This window comes from Podarcis tiliguerta (genome assembly GCF_965153285.1).
Source record: "Podarcis tiliguerta genome assembly, chromosome: 6".
Classification (NCBI taxonomy): Eukaryota; Metazoa; Chordata; class Lepidosauria; order Squamata; family Lacertidae; genus Podarcis; species Podarcis tiliguerta.
This window is the reverse complement of record NC_139539.1, coordinates 66959510-66983717: the sequence shown is the minus strand read 5'-3', so window position 1 is coordinate 66983717 and position 24208 is coordinate 66959510.

The window sequence follows — 24208 nt, the reverse complement described above, 5'->3', positions numbered from 1 at the left end:
ATCACTCCTTCCTGCTGAAGGTCATGGCCCACCACACCTGGAGTCCTGCGTCCTGAACACCCCAATTTAAGAAGGATGTTGACAAGCTGAAACGTGTGCAGAGGAGGGCAGCTAAGATGATCAAGGGTCTGGAAACGAAGCCTTATGAGGAGTGCTTAAAGGAGCAGGGTATGTTTAGCCTGGAAAAGATGAAACTGAGAGAAGATATGATAGCCATCTTCAAATATCTTAAGGGCTGCCACATGGAAGAGGGAGCATGCTTGTTTTCTCCTGCTCTGGAGGGTAGGACTCGAACCAATGGCTGCAAGTTGCAAGAAAGGAGATTCCGACTAAACATTTGGAAAAACTTTCTGGCAGTAAAAGCAGTTCAAAAGTGGAACAGTCTGCCACGAGAGGTGGTGGACTCTCCTTCCTTGGAGGTTTTTAAGCAGAAGTTGGATGGCTGTCTGTCATGGATGTTTTAGCTGAGATTCTGGCATTGCAGAGGGTTGGACTAGATGACCCTTGGGGTGCCTTTCAACTCTAAGATTTTATGATTCTATGATTCTACAGGCTTTTTTTGTACACTGATGACTTGATTGACTGGTGGTGTCTATGTACTCAATCATTAAATACCACATAGAATAGCTTGTTCATTTTTCTGCAGAACAATTAAAAAAGGCTATACTGCAGATCATTGGTGATTAGATAGATGATAGATGATAGATAGATAGATAGATAGATAGATGATAGATAGATAGATAAAGATATATATATATATAGATATAAACTGAAAGTTATCTTTCAAGAAACTAGCTCCATAGAATATGCTCCAACTATCAACACCATTCTTTTGTGTTTCCAGAACCAACATTTGTGGACTGCTGCCTTAATCTAATGTACTCAGGCACAATCAATTTTATGTCACTACTATGACCAAAAATAATGTCGTTACCTGGCTTTCCAATGAGTGTTTTGCTGGAATACTAGAGTGGAGAAGGCTCAGACTTCATACCTCATTTCCTGAAGTGACTATAGCAACAAAGCAAATGATTCTGCTAAGCTGTTGGGTAATTCCAAATGTCATTGGACCACATACACACAAGCATAGGCCATACAAGTTACTATAATTACTTGGGAAAGTTACAAACAAAGAAAACCTGGCTTAAAGGATGAGTCCAAAGGCTTGAAAATCCTTCAGAAAGTTTTCAGAAGCTGTGATTTACTTGGAGCTGTGGGGCTTGTTTCAAATATATTAGAAGACATATCAGGTCAGCTTGCCTTGATCATGTCATGAGTGATGACTGAGGCTGTGATATAACCTGACATTGTTATAAATTTTCAGAAACACGTTTCACTGATCTGTGCCTGTCTGTTGGGTGATTTATAATAGTGTAGTCTCCTCTAGTTTGGGTTAAAGTTTAATTGATGGAAATTTTGACAGACATGCCTTTATTTAAAGTTTGCTTTTGAACTCTTCATTTGACTATAGAATCCCTCTTCACTCAAAATTTTGGATAGGAGCTTCAGGATCTAAACCAGTGGAATTTCTTTCTTTCTTTCTTTCTTTTTGAATAATTTTTTTATTAAACTTTCACTTTAAACAATAAACAATAATTTCCAATATACGCCTACCAATCTCTTTCCCTACTGCTCTGCCAAGCTTATGACTTTCCTTCATTCCACCAACAAGCTTTCCCTTTTCAAATCTGTATATCACAGTTTAATCTTATTTATAAAGGATTTACCGTATTTTTCGCTCTATAAGACACACCAGGCCACAAGACGCACCTCAGTTTTGGAGGAGGAAAACAAGAAAAAAAATATTCTGAATCTCAGAAGCCAGAAGAGCAAGAGGGATCGCTGTGCAGTGAAAGCAGCAACCCCCTCTTGCTGTTCTGGCTTCTGTGATAGCTGCGCAGCCTACATTCGCTCCATAAGACGCACACACATTTCACCTTACTTTTTAGGAGGGAAAAAGTGAGTCTTATAGAGCAAAAAATACGGTATTTCAATCCTTCTAGTGTCTTCAAACTTCTACAGTTATTATTTATATAGTCAATGAATTTACTCCAGTCTCTTTGGAATTTTAGTTCGTCCTGGTTTCAAACTCTGCAGGTCAGTTTTGCCAGTTCCGCATAGTCCATCATTTTCATCTGCCACTCCTCCATCGTTGGTAATTCTTGTAACTTCCACTTTGGGGCTAATAAAGTTCTTGTCGTCGTGTACATTAATAGTCTTTGATCTGCCTTTGCTATTTCCTCTCCCATCAAGCCCAGCAAAAAAGCTTCCAGCTTTTTGGGAAAGGTATATTTGAGCATCTTTTTCAATCCATTGTAGATCAATTCCCAAAATGATCTTACCTTGTCACACGTCCACCACATATGATATAAATCTCCATCCTTCTCTTTACATTTCCAACATAGTCTATTACTCATCCTAAACATTTTAGCCAACTTTACCGGTATTAAATACCATCTATACATCATTTTCATTACATTTTCCTTTAAGGTAACACATGCTGTAAACTTTAGACTTTCATTCCATAGTCTTAACCATGCATCATATTCAATATTATGCCCAAAGTCTATTGCCCATTTTATCATAACCTCTTTCGTCTGCTCATCCTTTGTATACCATTCTAATAAAACAGTGTACATTTTAGACAGTAATTTACTTCTGCATTCCAACAGTTCGATTTGAAATCTAGATTTTTTTTGTCTCCGAATCCTACTTTCTTATCACACAAAAGAACATCATTTACTTGATGATATTGCAACTAAACCAGTGGAATTTCACAGTCTCGCAGTTCTGATTTGAGATTTCTCCAAATGTGCAGAGAGTGGATTTTCTTCATTTATCACAAAAGCATGGTTCCAGTACCTTGTGCGCATTTGATTTTCATTCATTTATTTATTTAGGCTTTTCGTTGATGGAAAACAGACCCACATTCTGCATTTTGTGAAATACATAGCAGGAAACTGCTTTAAAAGCCTGTGAAGCACGTGAGATGGGGTGGGGGGAGAGAAAACACCACATACCATGCCACGATACACATCCTCCCCCTTGAGTTTCATTCTTCCTGCTTGTCCTTTTCAACACATGTGGTAATGGTCACTTATCTGACTACCTGTGGATATGGAAATGCATTTGAAATTATGAAAAACCCTCTATTCCATGATAATGACAACAAAACCTTGACATTTCTAACCTTAGCAGCGGGTTACAAACTATTTGTGTTCTCTTCCATTAACAATTTTACCCCTTCTGACACATCTATTTAGTTCTGTTTGAGAGAGGAAATCACATTAGGATGGCCAAAAACCATAAATGAAGACTATCTTCTCCAAAGTAATCTGAATATGTTTACGTATTTATGAGTCACCTGCTGGGTATCTGAGGGGACTATCAATTTAGAAATGGCCCAGTAATAATATAGAGATTCCCTATATGAACATCACAACATCGTACCAAAGAGAGCTATGAGCTGGAAGGATATTTCAGCCCTGTTTTGGAGACTTTTTTTTTTTTTAAAAAGGGTGACTCTGGGGGTCCTTGGTGCTGATTGTGGATGAGAAATATGTGTGGTTCAGTATGCCATTAATCGCTCCCCCCCTCCATGTTGCAACAATGTAGACTATTTTAATTCAGAGACGCCAGTCATATACAACACAATAAGTGCCAAAATTAAAAACATTCTTTATGCATAATCTGTACGCGTTTTTGAAGAAAGGGGAAATTGTTGTTTCAGTGACGACCAGATGGTTTATGTAAACCCCCTCAGGGTAAGCACTACCAAGGACACCTGCGGAGTAATTTAGTTTGGTGGAAAGAAAAACTGCTCAGTGCAATTATTAATATAGTCGGTAAAATACTTATGCATTTTCACCAAACATTAATTATATTAGTAAGATACAGAACTATATGAATGAAAACATGCAAACAAACAAACATGAACTGAAGGCTCCTTCTTGTCAAAGAATTCCAAAGGCTTCAACTGGATTTGATGCTTGAGACTTTTGAGTATTTATTGAGGCACAGAAAAGGTATAAAGGCTCTAGCTTGTATCTAGGAAAAAACCCCTGAAGTTTTGGTTTTAACCTTTATAGCTCTAGATATGCAGAGGTAGGTAGTCTTCAGATAAGTCTGCTCATATATTAAGATATTATATATTAAGATATATTAAGATGAGAACATCCTGCGGCAGCAGCGGGAGCTAAAGTGGTGTCTCAGGTTAAGAACAGTTTCAGGTTAAGAACGGACCTCCAGGATGAATTAAGTTTTTAACCAGAGGTACCACTGTAGTAATCTGCAAAACCACCACAAAAATTAAAACATTGGGCATTACATTTATATCCTACCTTTCTATCAAGGATCGCTCCTACAGAGCACCCTCCCCATTTTATCCTGTGAGGTATTTTAGTGTTAGAGACGGTCTGACCCCCAAAAGCATCCCACTGTGTTTCAAGGCTGAGTGGGGATTCGAACCCTGGCCATCCTGATCCTAGTCTAGTTTGACCAGAGCACCACACAGGTCTGTCTAGCACATTAATCATTGAAGTCCAGCACCGAGGGCCTTCTGGCAGTTCGCTCATTGCAAGAAGCGAAATTACAGGGAACCAGGCAGAGGACCTTCTTGGTAGTGGTGCCTGCCCGGTGGAACGCCCTCCCACCAGATGTCAAAGAAATAAACAACTATCTGACTTTTAGAAGACAGAGCTATTCTGCCTGGCTTTCAATTTGAACTTAGCCTGATCTTTTATTCCCCTTCCTTCCCTTCCCTTCCCTCCCCTCCCCTCCCCCTCCCCTCCCCTTTTTATGAAGATTACCCGCTCTGGGATCCCACAGCTAATTCTCCCCTGGTCTCCCTGCTGGCCCAAATAGGACTAATTTAGCCAGCTAGCCCTGGTGATCATCTAATGTTTATTGGATGGATTTCCCCCCTAAATTGATTTTTGAATTCTGAATTTATTGTTATTCATGTTTTATATTGTATTTTATGCTGTTTTTTGTTGCATCAATTAAGTGTTTAAAATTTGTTGTTAGCCACCCTGAACCTGGTTTTTTTAACCGGGAAGGGCGGGGTATAAATAAATTTATTCTTATTCTTATTCTTATTCTTATCTATTTAGGGAAGTTTTTAATGTTTGAAGTTTTATTCTGTTTTTAATGCTCTGTTGAAAGCCACCCAGAGTGGCCAGGTGGGCAGGGTATGAATAATTTATTATTATTATTATTATTATTATTATTAGTCAATCAGACTCCCCATGTGTTAATCGTAGTTGTGTTGCTGATTTCCCCATCTTTCTTTTTGGTACATTTTTTATACTCTCCTCCCACCCCCCCAATCTATACCACAAGAGTGGAAGGTAAAGTTTAAAAGGCCCACTTGACAACAAAGGCAGCTTTTAGTACTGCTGTATTTAGTAGCTTTGCAGTGTAGACGGCAATCTAGGGTGAAATTACTCCTGATGTTGGTTTAGTAAATTCAAAGCTTTCCAAAAGGAATGCAATTTCCATCTTGCTTTGTTTGTTTAATCTATTGGACACAAATTAATAACTGATCTAATCTACAAGCATATCTGAAACAATGTAGTAAATGGCATAAGCATTATACAACTAAACTATGCAGACATTAGTTAAAATATACTCAAATAAATATACTGGAAATTCTCCTATTTGTTTCTAGCCACTAAAGATTACTGAAGATTGGCATTCACCGAGCATTTAAAATGGGGGTGGGAGAGGTTTTAGGATGTTTTTATCCCAGAAAGTCTATAAACCTTGTTGTTTCCAATCAGACATGGATGGTGGTGACCAAAAGTCCTCTCCTATTGTACAATAGACGCTATATTTACATTATTATGTATCCAATTTCTCCTTCTTCAACATAATTGTAAACCTGATTTCTTTTACTGTGTAATTAGCCATAAACAACCCAGAGACAGTGAATCCTGTCTGAAGCCATTTTTGCAATGGTTTGGGTTTTTCTTCTTCTCATTCCCAGAATATAATGTTTTGTTTATAAAGCAAGATCATGCAAATGTTTTTTTGGGTTTTTTTTAAGGGTATGCGAAAGGTGTTTTTTGATCCTGTTCTTTGCTACATCTTTGTAGCTTAAGTGATTTGCTTCTGTCAAACTACATCTGGTCTGGATTTCTATTGTTTGGCCAGAATCATTCATTCTGCTGCTTCTCCATGAATAGCAATCCTTGACGGTTTTCAGGGGCAAAACAGCCTCAGCCCCGTGTATCTGAAGGAGCGATTCCATCCCCATCATTCAGCCTGGACACTGAGGTCCAGCTCCGAGGGCCTTCTGGCGGTTCCCTCATTGCGAGAAGCCAAGTTACAGGGAACCAGGCAGAGGGCCTGCTTGGTAGTGGCGCCCACCCTGTGGAATACCCTTCCATCAGATGTCAAGGAAAGAAACAACTATCTGACTTTTAGAAGACATCTGAAGGCAGCCCTGTTTAGGGGAGTTGTTAATGTTTGAAGTTTTATTCTGTTTTTAATGTTCTGTTGAAAGCTACCCAGAGTGCCTGAGGAAACCCAGCCAAATGAGCAGGGTTAAAATAATAAATTATTATTATTATTATAAATTATTATGGTCACATCCACAGCATACATTTAAAACACATGGCTTGCCCCAAAGATTCCTGGGAACTATCATTTGTTTAGAGAGCTGTAGCTCAGTGAGGGGTAGACTAGCGCCACACCCCATAGTCGCCTCTGACTGGACTTAACTGTCCAGGGGTCCTTTACCTTTACACTCCCCAGGATTTTTTGGGATAAGCCATGTGCCTAGAAGAATTGTCTTAACTTGGGTAGGTGTTAATAAACCCCACACAACTTGGAGCAGCTCTGTTGGATGGCTACTCAAAGATGCAATGGAATCAGCCAAGGAAGCCTTCTTTGATTCCTTCAGTGCCATAAACATGTATAACTAGATAGAATCATAGAATCATAGAGTTGGAAGAGACCACAAGGGCCATCGAGTCCAACCCCCTGCCAAGCAGGAAACACCATCAGAGCACTCCTGACATATGATTGTCAAGCCTCTGCTTAAAGACCTCCAAAGAAGGAGACTCCACCACACTCCTTGGCAGCAAATTCCACTGTCGAACAGCTCTTACTGTCAGGAAGTTCTTCCTAATGTTTAGGTGGAATCTTCTTTCTAGCAGATTCTTTCTAGCAGATACGCTAGCAGATTTTTTTGCTGGACTTGCATTGAGTCTTGCACCACTTGCACTCTAACCATCCTCTAGGCTAGAGCTCCCTGGAAAGTCAAGGAACAACCCCGTCTCCATGGTGTCAAAGATGGCCTTCAAACGCAATGATGTTGACAATCCCCCAAATGGCACAAAACGTTCATGCTCTAGCTACTTTTTCCATGTGTAAAGTTAGCTGATAGGCCTTTTTTGGGTCTCAGCCTTTCACATCAGGGAGCACTGGCAAATACATTGGCTGGCTGCTAATTAGTGAAGTCGTCTTTATAAAGCAAATGGCATTTTACAGAAAATAGAAAAGCTAGCAAGGTACTCAAATGTTGTTGCTCTGTTGTTTTTCCCTACCCAGCGTCATAGTGCTTTAACCTTTGTATCCGATTTGCTTCCAAATGAATCAAATACTAAAGCAAGAATTTTACCTGGTTATCGTCTGGTTCTGCCTTCCCCAATCTGGTACTCTTCAATGTTTTGCACTGTAGCTTCCATCAGCCACAATCATATGGCCAGTCATCAGAGATGATGGGAACTGTAGTCCAAAACATCTGGAGAGCAGCACATTGGGAAAAGTTGATTTAGTTCAACTCTATGTAATGTTACATTATCTTACAGTGTATTTCTATGGCCCCTTTTCACCAAAAAAGGTCCCCAAGGCAAATGGATACATTATCATTATTATTAAAAAAATACAATTTCCAAAGATTTCAGACAACAAAATTGTAACATTTCAGAAAAGACTAAAAGTCAAAGTCATACATATGTTTGCCAGAAGGCAAAGAACAACAGCAAATCCTTAGTAAGCAGCAAAGTGACAATGAGGCTCACACAGCACAGATGCACCGGGGGAGCCAATCCTGTGTTCCTGCTCATGTGTTTGCACTGCACTGACCCTGCCACCACCTTGTCCAATGTCCATCCTCCTGTACTTCCCATTAATCAACATGCATGCAAATGTTCACGCACCATTCACTAATGAATGTAGGAGGTCTCTATTGCTAAAGTTATGGGGACAACAAACTGCGAGATGCAAACCTTGGACAATATATATGTTGTAGACTGGCCAAATCTTCATCTTTGCAACTATACTCCACCCAGAAAAGGTTCCTCAAGTTGGGTTTACTCTTCCTTCACTAACTATACTGAATATGGAAAGGGAAATCTGTGCTGATATCTTACATCTGCTCTTGAGGTTGGGGAAAAGCAGCAACCACCCCAAGGGCCCTGAGCAGGACTCTCAACACTCCAAGCCATAACAAGCCATGAGAAATGAGAAATATAAAATCCAGGTGTCAGGAAGCAAGAAAAACCTGGCAAAGGATGGAGAGGTGACAAAGTCAATCAGTGAGTGAAAGGGTGGTTAAATAATAATAATAATAATAATAATAATAAATATGCAATCTGAGATTTATAGCCACTCTTCCTGTCAACCTAGAAAGGACAACAAGCAGTCAGTAAAGCAATGTAAAGATTCTGGAAGACTGTATGTGCGCCCACCTGCAAATCTTCTAAGCAGCCTGGTGGGTTGTTCCTTCAGGCTTGCAAAGCTGTCCTTTTTGAATTTTCTCCACCACCCCTTGCCCAAACCTTTTGTACTTTGATTAATACTTGCTTATTTCTGGTAAAGTACTAAGGATCATGATTCAATAAAGATGGCATTTACTGCCATCTGCCTTGACAGTCTTTGAATAGAAAATGTGAGAGGTGAAAGGTTTACTGGTGGGGCTTATTGCCTCGAGCATACAGATGGAAGGAGAGGAATTAACCGCAGTCCACACACTACAACCGAGTGGGAAGAAGGGATCTTTCCTTCCTCTCTTCTTCCTAGTCAGGCTTCCTGCCAAAACAGGTTTGTTTGAAAAGCAAAACAAAGCAAATTTCAGGCAGCTACTTGCCATGGTGACTCTTTTTGCAAAGCCTCTTCACCAAATTAGCAGAGACATTGCAACAGCAGAATCAAATGGCATCTCTCACTCTTGGGCTACTATAATGCATGGTACAAGAAAAGCAGAGGCAGTAGAATAATCGAATTGTGGAGTTGGAAGGGGCCCTGAGGATCATCTAGCCCAAGCCCCTGCAATGCAGGAATCTTAACTGAAGCATCCATGACAGACGTAAATTCAATCTCTGATTAAAATCCTCATTGCATGTTCTTTCTGCCTGAGTACAGAACCTCACATTTGTTCCTATGGGAATTCATGTTGTTAAGTTTGGGCCCAGTTCTCCAATCTGTTAAGGTCATCTTGAATCCCAAATCTATCTTCTGCGGCATTAGCTACACCTCCCAGTTTGGTGTCATCTACAAATTAAATCGGGACGCGGGTTAAACCACAGAGCCGAGGACTTGCCAATCAGAAGATTGGCGGTTTGAATCCCCGCGACGGGGTGAGCTCCCGTTGCTCGGTCCCTGCTCCTGCCAACCTAGCAGTTCGAAAGCACGTCAAAGTGCGAGTAGATAAATAGGTACCGCTCCGGCGGGATGGTAAACGGCGTTTCCGTGCGCTGTTCTGATTCACCACAAGCGGCTTAGTCATTCTGGCCACATGACCCGGAATCTGTCTGCGGACAAACGCCGGCTCCCTCGGCCTATAGAGTGAGATGAGCGCGCAACCCCAGAGTCAGTCATGACTGGGCCTAATGCTCAGGGGTCCTTTACAAATTAAATCAAACTCATTTATAAAGCCATTGAACAACAGCAAGCTCAGGTCAGAACTCTGCTTCACCCCACTTGTCACATTTTTCCAGGATGATGAAAACCATGAACTCTTTGGGTTCGGTCAATCAACCAGCTACAAATACTTGACATTCAGCCCACATTTTATCACCTGCTCTGCATTTCCTTGATCCAACAAGTTGGTTACTCTATCAAAAAAAGAAATGAGATTCATCTGGCATGACTTGATTTTGAGAAATTTTGAGAAACTCATGCTGGGTCTTAGTAATCACAGCATCCTTCCTAAGGGCTCACAGACCTTTATAACAGGATGTGAGCAGAGTGGGATTAGGGGCGAGCATAATACAAAGATTTGGTTTTGCCAGTACTTCCAATTCTGAAAAACAGGAAGTAGAATAGTTTATGAATATTTTCAGCACTCTCTTGGTTACAATTTTAAAAGACAAGGTCAAAATAGAATCATTTTTTAAGATTTTGTTTTCTAAATCCATCATTTCCCCCTTTCTTTTCTTTTATGTAACCAATCTGATGGGGTTGGAATGCCTATTAATGTGATGTTCAGTAGATTTCCCCCTTCCCCAGATTTTCTATAAGACATCTTTAAAGAAAATCATGGTCTTCTACCTTGAAAAACATAATCATTTAATCATAATTCATCACCATTTAAGAGTGATCTGAAAGAGGAGGATAGGGAGAACCTGAAATAACTAGAAAAATTGTGGGATATTTTTCAATTGCACCACAGAAATCCATCCTAAAATTGAAAACTGAGTTCTCATTCACACCCATCCATCTGTTAAATTTCTTATTTTCATTTCCGTATACAATGGTCCAAAATTCAAGGTAAAAAGTCTAGACAACTTCCAGAGAATTTGCACTCCAAAGGATCTGAATGCCTTACAGCACAAACGTATCTCAGTTGGTCTGATACTAAGTTGGTCTGATACTAAATAAATAAATAAATAAATAGGTGAGTAAGACTTCTCAAAGTTTATATGATGGCTGGCTATATGTTCAGAAAGACCCAATTCTGTTTGGAGCATGAGCATTGCATTGACAGGATCCTTCCACGTTAAGATAATATTGTCTGCATAGAGGTTGATGAAGTAATCCTCTTATATGGGGTTTTACTCTTAAAGTTTCCACTAGAGGTTCCAGGGAGAGGGAGAGGGAAAAGAGAAAGGGACATAGGGGGAATCCTTGCTGGTGCCCTGTTCAGTAATAATGGGCAAAGTATCCATATTGTTTGTTCGTACAAATGCATCCTTTTTAAAATATAAATTTGAGACCGCCATGTTGAGATACCTTATTGACTACCCCGACTCTCGCTACAGATACGTTTGATTGCCGAATTCCACGTATGGTTCCTGACCTTCACAGATACAACTTTCTAGCAGCAATTTCTGTAATTGTGGAGCACATGCTTCAGCCACTGCGGTCAAAGCAATCTTTTGTGGGTAACTGCTGCCATAACTGGGTCACTTGTTACATTATCCAAGCCAATGAGTCCCCACAGAAAAATTGTGGCTCATTATATAAAGACGGTTCTTGAATGTCTCAACTACCTTCATAAGAAAATTATGGGGCGAGACACTCACTAGTCACCACCAGAGTGAATGAGGAGTGTATCTAGCCAACGTCTAGGAGGGTTTTCATACGTTTTCAGTTGCTCCAGTCTTTTGTACTCTTCCTTCTTCAAAGGGTGGGAAACAGCAGGCAAGAGAGTGACCTGCTGCTTTAAGAAGTCTGCAATCCACTGGATCATACTGCGAAGATAAAATAGCCTGTTGGAAGGAAGAGGGAGAGAACAGCATTTCCCACACACTGCAATGTTCAGCCAGACTCTTTTGCCATTCAAGTTGTTGACAAAATGCCTACTTTCTAACCTCTAACCCAAGCCTTCGTAAGCAGGTAGCAAAGACAGTTATTAAACAGAGAGTAAAGAGTAATAGTTTGGAAGCTAGGCCTGCAAGAAGAACCGATAAATGCAGAGTGGAGCAGCCAAGTGCCCCGTGTCCAGCATCTGAAATAGGTTTCTCCAAGACATTAGAGGACTAGAATCCAAGTACCATGAGATGAGAGGTACGTGAGTAATCCAGAAAGTGACTATTCTATTATTATTATTATTATTATTATTATTATGCATTATAAAATATTGTATTGCATCTGTAGTATCAGTGGCTCAGATCCAAAGATGGTATTGTATAAGGGGAGGAAGGAAACTTCTGGTTCTATAAGGGGAGAAGCCTGTTTGTCTGTTGACACCCTCATACTTGCTCCAACCCTCCACACCACATACCATTCTTTTCTGGAGAATCTTCCAATGCTCAGGAGCAGATTTCCCAGGGGTGCAGCCTGCTGTGGAAGGAGGGGGAGTTGAGAAAACGAAGCCAAACTAAGAAATAATAAAGGACCCCCAAAAAGTGAATATGAACCAACGTAATTCAGTTTGTGGACTACAGCAGTTCCGCTGCAATATGCAAATGAAGTTCAATGAAACAGGACAAATGAAATTTAGGCACATTGATCTTCATGACACACTAGTAAAAGACAGAATACAATATGTATTTCCAAATGCAGAGATTGCACTGCATAAATTTCTAACATTGGTGATTATTCACTGCTGCACGGAACGTGCTTTCTCCCAGCTGAAAATAACCGCTCAGAGAACAACCATGTGCCAAGACAGACTTGATTCACTTTCCATACTGTGCATAGAAGCGAGCGTGCTTCATCGAGTTGATGAACTTATCCAAAATTTTGCACTCAGAAAATCTCGGAAGTGGCTATTTCGATTTCAGCATACATGTAAGTTTTGTGACATTTCGAAAAATGAAATTTTGTTTTCCGGTTTCGTATTGCTTTTATTTTGAATAACATGGTGGAGGATAACCCTATAATCTTTTCAGTGCTTCATGCCTCTAAGGGCCTTAATCCATCCCTGGGTTTGGATGCATAGAGTAGGCAGGTCTTGTATGTTCTGCCTCCACTGTCAGAGACAGTATGCGCCTGAATATGAGTTGCTGGGAATCACAAGTGGGGAGAATGTTGCTGTGCTCAGGTCCTGCTTTCAGGCTTCCCATAGGCCACTGGGTAGCATGGTGAGATCATGATGATGCACTGCAGGAGCCATTGGCCTGATGCTGCAGGTTCATCTCACTTTCTACAAACAGCTTCAGAAAACACAGAGCAGAATTTCTGGATTTGTTCAGTTGCTCAGGGTTGAGTTTCAAGTAACGGGACTGTCATTCTGCACGTGCCCCCTATTTTATTCATTTTCACTAAATATTTCGTATTAACCCATCACAATTTGGGAGGGGTATTGGCAGCCTGGAGCACGTGCAGAGGTGAGCGACTAAGATGGTGTGTGGTGTGAAGGGAAAGCCTTATGAGGAGAGGTTGAGGGAGTTGGGTATGATAAGCCTGGGGAAGAGGAGACTGTGAAGAGATATGACAGCCATCTTCAACTTTCTGAAGGGCTGCCAGCTTGTTGTCTGCTGTTATGGAAGGTAGGACTCAAACCAGTGGCTTCAAGTTACAAGAAAGGAGATTCCGACTAAACATCAGGAAGAGCTTTCTGACACTAAGAGCTGCTTGACAGTGGAATGGTCTCCCTCAGGAGGTTGTGGACTGGGCTCTCCTTCCTTGGAAGTTTCTAAGCAGAGGTTGGGTGACTATCTCTCTTGTATGAACTAGTTGAGATTCTTCCACTGCAGAGGGTTGGATGACCCTCAAGATCCCTTCCAACTCTACAATTCTTTGATTCTATCATCTATTTAAATCATCTCAGGGTCTTACTTGAAGTGCCTCCTTACCCCTTGCACACCTCTTTGAAATGTCAAATGCCAGGTTGTCCAGTTCTTTCAAACATGCGAACTGTTTTCACAAGAAAAGGTATATTCCTATCACATTAATTTCCTCCATTAAAAGGGGCATCTTATTTCTGCATTTTGTTCCTTCAGCAAAAAAATAATCCTCTGCAACCATAGAAGCTACAGCATCTTTCCAGCCCCATTGAATGGATGTCATCAAGTGGTCTCTGGCCATTTCCCCCCTTGATTCCAGTTTTCTATTATTGGTTATACTTTTGGAGCAGCTTGAAAATCATATTGACTCACTCTCAAGTGTTTTCCTTATTGCCCCAGTGGGTATATATTGATTTCCCCAATCCACCCTGCACAAGCAAAAACCAATTATGCCTTGTCTTGTTTATCATCCCTGATGTTTCATCTGTGATGCTATCAGTAATGTCAACATGATCTAGGGATCAGGTTTATGTTTTGGAGGCAAATATAAAAGGCAATGTGGGAACAGTTGGAAGAGTTCAAGGCAAAAATATATATCAGAAATTCAGGAGAAAACCCCACAAAAATGTACAGTGCGACATTTCAATATGTCACCTTCTAATCCTCATGGGTAGCTGATAAAACTTTTTTGGAAGAACCCTTTTGCTAAACCAAATCTATCTATCATCTATCTATCTATCATCTATCTATCATCTATCTATCTATCATCTGTCTATCTATCATCTATCATCTATCATCTATCTATCTATCTATCTATCATCTATCTATCTATCAATCATCTATCTATCTATCTATCTATCTATCTATCTATCATCTATCTATCTATCATCTATCATCTATCATCTATCATCTCTATCTATCTATCTCTCATCTATCTATATATCTATCTATCATCTATATCTATCATCTATCTATCTATCATCTAGCTATATATCTATCTATCATCTATATCTATCATCTATCTATCTATCATCTATCTATCTATCTATCTATCATCTATCATCTATCTATCTCTATCATCTTCTATTTATTACTGCATGTGTATTCCTCCTTTTATCCAACTAACTCAAGGTAGCAGATATGGTGCCCAGAGGACTCCATTTTGGATTTGTGTTGGGTTTACTGCTTAGCCTTTTCTTCTCCCAAAGATGTCCCACAAAGCAGTGGAGGTTTAGGATCAGAGTTTTCTTTCTCCTGGATGGGCTACTTTCCCAGGTTTTCCCTTCTAGATGGACTATGTTCCCAGGTTGACGATGCCTATCTGCCCCACACTTCCCTCTACAGCATGTGCAGAAACCACCTCCTTGACTGTTGGGCCCACTATTAGTCTCATCCACTCAAACTGCTAGAGCCTGTCTTTGCATGCAAGGGAAGGCCCTAACTCACTGAGGATCTGAGACCCATTGGCTAAACTCACCTGGTTCAGTTGGCCATTTGAAGCCATTTTGCGGAGTGTGGCGAGTGTTGCATGCTAACAGCTTCTAGGAGCCACAGGTGAGAGCTGAGTGCAGGATGGGGACCAGACCAAAGGTGGACAAACTACCCCAGAAGAAGCGCAACGTGTCTTCCACCAGAGGTACCACACCTCCCCTAACACCCTATACACCCCATAAAATAAAAATGATAAAAAATTTACTGCTATTATTAATAATAATAGATACACATACTGTATTGCTATTTTCTTTATATGGCTTTTATTACTATATTTTGCTATATGATGCTTTTACTTTATTGTTTCCAAAACTGCTTGATATCTCTTTGAATTGAAAAACACCATCCAATTAATTTAGGCAAACAAACAAGCTGTGTTGAAAGCAGTGGGCCGAGTTAAATTTCATGCAACTTGCCCCACTGCTTTCCACAGGAATTTATCCCCAGCCAATGTTAGTTGGATCAGGGCCATCAGCTCTTATGTCTAGCCTACTTCAAAGCTTTCCAGAGGTGGGATATGCCATTTTCCCTTCCTGTCCCCTGTGATTCTCTCTGGACCAAAAACCCCCACCCCTGTCCTATATAATCCTCCTCCAGACTGTTCTACTTCTTAGCTCGGTCTCAAAGGGAGCCTAAAAATTGGTTTTGATCTATCTCTGGGACTCCCTGCTGCCCTAATGTCTCTAACAGTCATAGAGCAGGAAGCGCCTTTGCACTTTCCTTACTGCTGCCTAAATATTTTTATTCATGCCTGTATGCTATATGTGCGCTCTCCCCGGTAATGCAAAGGTACATTTAGATATTAATGATATCGCTGAGTATCATCAAATGCTGGAAACCTTCTATCCTGCCTAAGTGTGTTTTGGAACGATGAACCGTAGTGTATTTCAGTTTGCAAACAGCATGAATATGTTAGCCTTTGCTGCTTCATCGTCCGCCAAAATGCAGATCTGATAGCATCTGTTTCTACTACCCACGCTATCCAAATCATTAAAAACTCAAAGGAGTTGGAGAGGAAATTCTGAAAGCATTCAGGTCTGAATTTTGGGGCTGGGGGTGGGGGGGAAGAAGGGCTAGTTTTTTTCATATTAAAAAAGGTTTCCATATCTGTATATTCACCTTCAAGTATCGGTAGTTTTTGGGACTTTGGTTCCTTTTGCTCATTGTCTGAGATAATAGTGATGCCACTGTGGGGAAAATCAGGTTACAGAAGAACACTTATCTAAGAGTTTAATGTATAATGTAGCAGTCATTTAAATATTTTACCCTGAATATTTCAGAAAGTAAGGGCAGATTTAAGATTTACCCACCTCCACCTCTAGGGTATGGGAAGATGGAATAAATAAACAAAAACACAAGAAAACAATACAAGAAAAGATTGCAGGGAAGAAAAGAAAAAAAACCCTTGCTTAGGATGTGATCTGCTTCCACTTATAGATGTTTCCACTTAAAAATGTTTAATTCCAGGGAAATCAGCTTGGCCGCTCAAAGACTTTGCAGGAGTGGGGCTTATGTGTTTAGACAATAGCCCACATCCCTTTGTGAATGTGTGTTATCTTTGGGCTGAAGAGGAATGAGTGAGTAAAGTTAAGTGCGTAAATATTGGCAAGAAAGAGCCACAATTGGCTAGCTTTTCCAAGTTGCCAGGCAGCTGCTCTATTCATTGCCAAATATGTCTCGGCTGTGGAAATTTTCTGCATTTTCTGCATGACCAGCTTGAGAGTATTTAAACGGAACTCTAAAACAGCGCACAGACTTCCATTGACGAAAGAAAATATTTTTGTTCCTGGAGGCAATATATTGCTGCCCTTTCTCTTCCTGGAGTACTTGTACCATAAGAATGTGTTCTGCGCAAAGAACAAAGGACTGTGTGGGCCAGAGCTGAGGATAGGGGCAAAGGAAGAAGCTATTCGGGATTGAACTTCCATACCCTTCAACATTTCTCTAATGAAAATAGGGACCTCCATAATAATAATAATAATAATAATAATAATAATTTTGTTATTTATACCCTGCCCATCTGACTGGGTTGTCCCAGCCACTCTGGAAAGCTTCCAACAAATTTAAAAATATCATAAAACATTAAACATTAAAAAGCTTATCTGTACCTTCAGATGTCTTCTAAAGGCTGTATAATTACTTATCTCCTTGGCTCAGGGAGTGCATATGGTAGAGACGTCCTACCATACACTTCAACATCTATCCAATAAAAATAGGGACTTCCTAAGGAAAAACAGGACATTCCAGGATCAAATCAGAAACTGGAACACCTTCTGTAAATCCGGGACCGTCCCTGGAAAATAGGGACACTTGGAGGGTCCAAACTTTGCTCACATCGATCTGCCTCTTGCAGGGAGCATTTGCTTACGTCTGAGCTGCTCATTCATTGTTGCTTTTAAATTCCACTAATCATATGCAAAATTATAAAGAAAAATGCCTGTCTTATATTATGTTTATAATACACATTAAAAAGTCAAGCCCAATGCTGTACTTTTTTCTCAAGCATAGTTTTATATTAATACATATGTAATATTACAAAGTTCCTAGGGGCTGCCTCCTCTGATTGCTCCGGTCCCTAGCCCAGCCTATCCACCTACCTCTTTGCCAACTGCCCCTTCCCTACACCTCCTCCCTTTACACCTTGCCCACCCCAAGCTCCTCACCGCATGCCCCAGTCCTTTTTCAATGAGGGTGGGAGGCAATTCACAGTGTGGTTTGCTAAACAGCTCCTCTGGGCTGGCTGCCACCAGTACCGCTTTCTCACTCTCTTGCCTGCTGTTCATCATGCTGGTTTTGGCATGGCAGGCAGGCAGGCAAACTGTGGAGCATGACAACAGCCTTAGGTTTTTATGTATATAGGAAGATATTCATTCAGAAGAAGCGGTGGGTGTGAATGCAGAGGAATTTCCTCTTTTCCTGATTTTTCCTTAAAGTGCTCTTCTTGTTATTAATTCTGGAGATTTCACTGTTGTGTTTCTGTGTTTTGTTGTAAGCTGCCTTGAATGATTTCCCCCAGATCTAAATATTTTAAATAAATAAATACATTGAAATTATGCATATAATAAATATGAATTTTTTATAATTTTAGCAGAACTGGGGAGTGCCAGCCCTAGCTTCTTAACAAGATTAAGGAGCAAGATGGGTTTTTTTAAAAAAACAACAACACTCAACTATGTGGATAAGCCTGACACCAATAATTTCTTTTAGAAAATTCCAACCTCTAGTCCAGAACGTCCACTCCACTTCACTGTGGGGAGGAGTTGCGGTGGACCGCGTGGCCACCCACTCTCCTCCGGGGGCGGGGACGAAGTCCCGCATTGCCCTGGGGATCCCAGCAGCGTCAGCATTAGGCTCTTGTGGTGGTTAGGCATTGTTTGACCTTATGATGGAGGGGAGGTGTGGCCATCACCTGCCCCTCCAAGCTTAAGGGTATTCCGTTAAAAGAATCCGGGGGTGTGGATCTTGTCCAGGGCTGGGCTCGGGCCATGACATGACCCTGTCGGGAACCCCTGGGGGAGCTCGAGTTGGTCTGCATAGACAGGGCTCCCCCTTCTGGTGGTTTACCCTTACCAAACTCCCTGTGCAATGGGCAGGAATAAGATATAGTCGGGTCCATTCAAAGCCAATTACCGCACCTGTTCTGTAATCAACAAAGTTGTGGTCAAAAATTGCCCAATAACATTAACCTAATATTTGTGTCCTGGTGTGTTTTATTCTTCAAACGGGTGTGTGTGGGGGGGGGGGGGTGTCTAGATACTCAACTGAAGGCAGCATTCCAAGCCCTTCTATCCAGTCCTGGGGAGCTTCTCCAAGAAACACCCCTCCCAGACCGGCTCACCTTGAGTGTTGCAATGTGCCCTTTAATTATGACAGTATCTCTTACATAGCTCAATGGAGGATGAAGAGATGTGTGTTTTAGGGGTGGTTAATGGTGGTGGTGGGGCTTATTTTATGGAAACATCAGGCTTTTGTGTGACTTGAACATAGCCTACTATACAAAGCCACATACGTTGCTCAGCCTGCCTTTGCCTCTGGCACCTCCTACAACTAGTATATGATTCCTGGAAGGTTGCCCCTCCCCAAGCCAGAGTTTGCAAAAATGTCAGATGACGTTGCCCACTGTGGACTGCATTAAAAATGGAGGGACTCCTCAATCACCTGATGAACCATAGTAAGTGGCTGGTTTGGTGGGTCACATACTGGACAGGGCCAAATGCAGTGCAAAGACAGGACACAAAGTGTGGTCCCATATCTAGAAATTGCTCTACTGCCCCCACTATCCCCACTATTGTACTCCCCTGTCCAGACGCTGTGGGCTTACTGAGCCTCTTGGGCTTACTGATTGGAAGATCAGCAGTTCAAGTCTGCGCGACGGAGTGAGCTCCCATTGTTCTGTCTCAGCTTCTGCCAACCTAGCAGTTCAAAAGCACGCCAGTGCAAGTAGATAAATAGGTACCACTGTGGTGGGAAGGTAAACGGCGTTTCCGTGCACTCTGGTTTCTGTCACGGTGTTCCGTTGCGCCAGAAGCTATTTAGTCATGCTGACCACATGACCCGAAAAGCTGTCTGTAGACAAATGCCGGCTCCCATGGCCTGAAAGCGAGATTAGCGCCGCAACCCCATAGTCACCTTTGCCTGGACTTAACTGTCCAGGGGTCCTTTACCTTTACCTTTTACCTACAAAGCATTATGATACTTAACAGTTATAGCTCCCCCCCCCAAAAAAAAGAATCATGGGAGCTGTAGATTGTTAAGGGTGTTGAGAGTTGTTAGGAGGCATCTATTCTTCTTCCAAGGCTACGATTCCCAGAACAAACAATACCTCTTCACAAGGAACTTTGGGAGGGAAATAAAGGTCCTCTGACTCTCAGTACCCTTAGCAAACCACAGCTCCCAGAATTCTTTGGGAGATGCCATGGCTGTGGTATAATGTTTTACATGTGTGGTGTGAACATGGCCCTCATACAATGTTTCCTAATACGACACCTGTGGACACCTAACATAGTACCCACAAGGCACCCACCTCTTGTTGCGTCTCCATTCAGAGATGATGATAATAATAATAATAATAATAATAATAATAATAATAATAATAATAATGTATTATTTGTACCCCGCCCATCTGGCTGGGTTTCCCCAGCCACTCTGGGCGGCTTCCACAGAGACCAAAAATACACTAAAATATCACACATTAAAAACTTCCCTGAACAGGGCTGCCTTAAGATGTCTTCTTAGTGTCAGGTAGTTGTTTATCGCTTTGACATCTGATGGGAAGGCGTTCCACAGGGCGGGCGCCACTACTGAGATGGCCCTCTGCCTGGTTCCCTGTAGCTTTGCTTCTTGCAATGAGGGAACCGCCAGAAGGCCCTTGGCGCTGGACCTCAGCGTCCGGGCAGAATGATGGGGGTGGAGACGCTCCTTCAGGTATATCTTGTTTGTTTGTTTGTTTTACATTTTCACAGGACATCCTGGGCAGAGAAGCACCAGCAGAGGCTTCATCCAGCAGGCATCTTCTGAATGCCTGTTCAGGCATTCTACAAAACAGAGGCTCCTTCCCCACCACCCAGGTGTGTTGGGTGTGTAGCCAAGGGAGCAACAATGGTGGGTGGGGAAGCTAAAGCAGAAGGAGAAGGGAAGGACACATATAGGTGTGTATCAGTTGTGTGACTGTGTGTGAATGGATGGAGCAGGTTGTGATGGAAGTGTGTGTATGAAAGAAAAATAGAGTTGGGGGGCAATACTGAGAGAGTAACAGAATATAGTAAATCCAAGTAGGTAGCCATGTTGGTCTGCGTATTCAAAATAAATTAAAACAAATCTTTAATGTAGCGCCTTAGAGACCAACTGAGTTTTGTGTGTGTGAATGTAGTCAGAAAGAAAGAAGAAATCCAACCTTGCGATCTTCTGATCATTCTGTCAGGGAAAGCATTTTGGCTTTTCAGACAGAAGGGTGCTGTTCCAGGAGTTCTCTGACCCCCCCCCCAAACTAACTTTGGGGATGCATGGGGGAAAGAGGAAGGAGCCGCTGTTGTGCAAGCTGAAGTCCTTGCACAGGGCTTTCCTCAACATTACTCATTATTTGAATCCTGCCCGGTGCGTTTTGAGATGAGTGATCCAGGGAGAGTGTGTGCGCACGGACATGTGTTTTGGAGTGACCTACTATTGGCCTCTGTCAACTGTTCCATACTGCCTCTTCTTCAGCATGGGATATACAATTTGCTCCAAAGCTAATCTGACCTCAGTGGTCAAATTCTACTTGTAGTGCTGGGCTTTTAATCACCTTCTGTTGTTGTTGTTTTTTTACAGTTTTGTAGCTGGATTGTTTCGTATGTATTTTTCTGAAGAATGTTTCGCATTATTTTAAATTGCCTTGAGAGAGCTTTGCCATGAAAAGTGACATATAAATTTCCCAAATAAATAAACAAGTGGCAAATGGATTTATCCCCATCTGATAAACACACACACACACACACACACACACACACACACGTATTAGGGCTGCCCCACTTTGTGGCTGGAGTGGAAGGAACAGTGGTAAATAGGCTTTTTAATCAACTAGGCATTCACTAAACCCCTCAGGCTACCCTGCAGCTTATATCATCAGACTCTCAATGAAGAACCAGGAGAACATTTTACAGCATTTTCCTCTTACTCATTAACTTGGCACAGATAAAATATGAGTTTCTCACATCAGAAGGAAATGAGCTCAGTCCCAAGGCAGACACTGGAAGCCATAGACTCCCACTTTTTATGATGGTTGAGCCCTGAAACCTTGTTCCTGTTTATACCATAAAGTGGTCGTATTGACAGTCCTCAGTATCTGATCCTTTCTTTGTGTATAGAGTTTCCTACTACTCTAGGAAAAGTCCTGCACATTGCCACAACAAGTCATTATCAGCTCATTTCCTGGCGCTCCCGCCCCCGGTCCACATATCTTTTGGCTTTGAGAAATTTTCTGAACGCCAAGAAAGGCAGTGTAGCAAATATGTTCCTTCTAAATGTCAGACACAACGCCAACGTCGCAGGAGTGAGTACCACTTTTGGTTACATTTTGTTGTGAGGAGAAGAAAATAAATACAGGGCCTTTCCCCTCACGAATCCCTTTCTGTTAGGATTCTGGTTATTATTCTAGACTTCATGTTCCGATATTCATGTGATAAACATGTTGCAGATATTTCTAGCAATTGAAGTATCTGATGCAGCATCAAGAATACTGATAAACCTGTGATTAAATAAGTGTGTCATTCTTTTCACACAAGAACAATAACAGCACATTGAACGTATTTTGGTGTTCTAAGTCCTTGTGGCATGTATTGTTTATTTGCCTACAATCTGAATTAGATGCGTAAATGGTATGTCGTAAGTTCCAGTCTTTGTTTTTTTTACTAGACCTGCCACAAACATAGTTGCTGTTCTTGCAACATTAACAGCCCATTGTCTAAACTCGTGGCACATGTGTTTTGAAGCTGTGGCAGCAGCAGAGCTCTTGATTGTTTCCCATTCATTTTGCTTCCACAAATTGGCTCAGTTACCCACAAATCAGGGGTTGTGGGCAAACTCTTTTCTGCTGTTCTGGTTATCCCTCCTGCTTTGGTATAATGAGTTTACTAGTTAATCTAACCCTCCTTTATAAGTATCTTCTCCCACACTGTGAACATTGCTCAAGAATAATGTCTTTTATTTCAAAACTGGAGGCTGAGCAGATTGGATTTTCCTTTAGCAGGTTAGAGCCAAAGATGGTTATAACTTCTTGCAAACATCTAGAGACTTAAATAGGGCAAAATTATTGGTTTGCTTTTAATTGAAGGGGCAGATTATGTATCAGTTTGATCTGTTTGATCTTATTTGATTCTAAAAACCAATATACCGTGTGCTGTCTAGTTATTTGCACCTCAGAGGACAGGTGTTCATGGGGCCTTGATACACAAATCCATTCACCCCTTATCAGGTGGGCGGCTTTGTGGGTGGCCCTGGGCCTCCCTGGTAAGCCACCCTATCACAGGCCGGATCATCTCCCTGCTGCCAAATGGGCCAATGGCAACAGAGATTAGTGGGCATTCCCAGCCAGTTGTGCCCTGGGGAAGTTTAAATGCCCAACCTGTGGAAATGTGAGGAACTGAATTTAAGACTGGAAGAAATTGAGAGACTTGCCCATCCCTACTTAAGGATGTTGTTTGTAAGGTAAAGGGACCCCTGACCATTAGGTCCAGTCGCGGCCGACTTTGGGGTTGCAGCCTCATCTTGCTTTACTGGCCGAGGGAGTACAGCTTCCGGGTCATGTGGCCAGCATGACTAAGCTGCTTCTGGCGAACCAGAGCAGCAGACGGAAATGCTGTTTACCTTCCCGCTGGAGCGGTACCTATTTATCTACTTGCACTTTGATGTGCTTTCGAACTGCTAGGTTGGCAGGAGCTGGGACCGAGCAATGGGATCTCACCCGTCACGGGGATTCGAACTGCCGACCTTCTGATCAGCAAGTCCTAGGATCTGTGGTTTAACCCACAGTGCCACCCGCATCCCATGTCGTTTGTAGTACTGCATAAATAAGCAAATACATGCAATTTAAAATGCCTACAATACCTAAAACATTTTAAATAGCTAGTGCATTTAAAAACACACACAGGCAACTTTTAGAGTACTTCAAGTGAATAACACTGACAGGCAAATTATTTCCTGCCCTTCCCATGCCTATAACATGTGTGTTTCTTGTGATGCAGCAAACAGAAATGGAACTAAAGCAGCAAAGTGAAACTTTCTTGCTGATCAAAAGGTCAGCGGTTTGAATCCAAATGGAGCAATGGATCCAAACTACAAGAAAGAAGATTCCACCTAAACATTAGGAAGAACTTCCTGACAGTAAGAGCCGTTCGACAGTGGAATTTGCTGCCAAGGAGTGTGGTGGAGTCTCCTTCTTTGGAGGTCTTTAAGCAGAGGCTTGACAACCATATGTCAGGAGTGCTCTGATGGTGTTTCCTGCTTGGCAGGGGGTTGGACTCGATGGCCCTTGTGGTCTCTTCCAACTCTATGATTCTATGATTCTATGAATCTCCGCGGCGGGGTGAGCTCCCGCCGTTTGGTCCCAGCTCCTGCCCACCTAG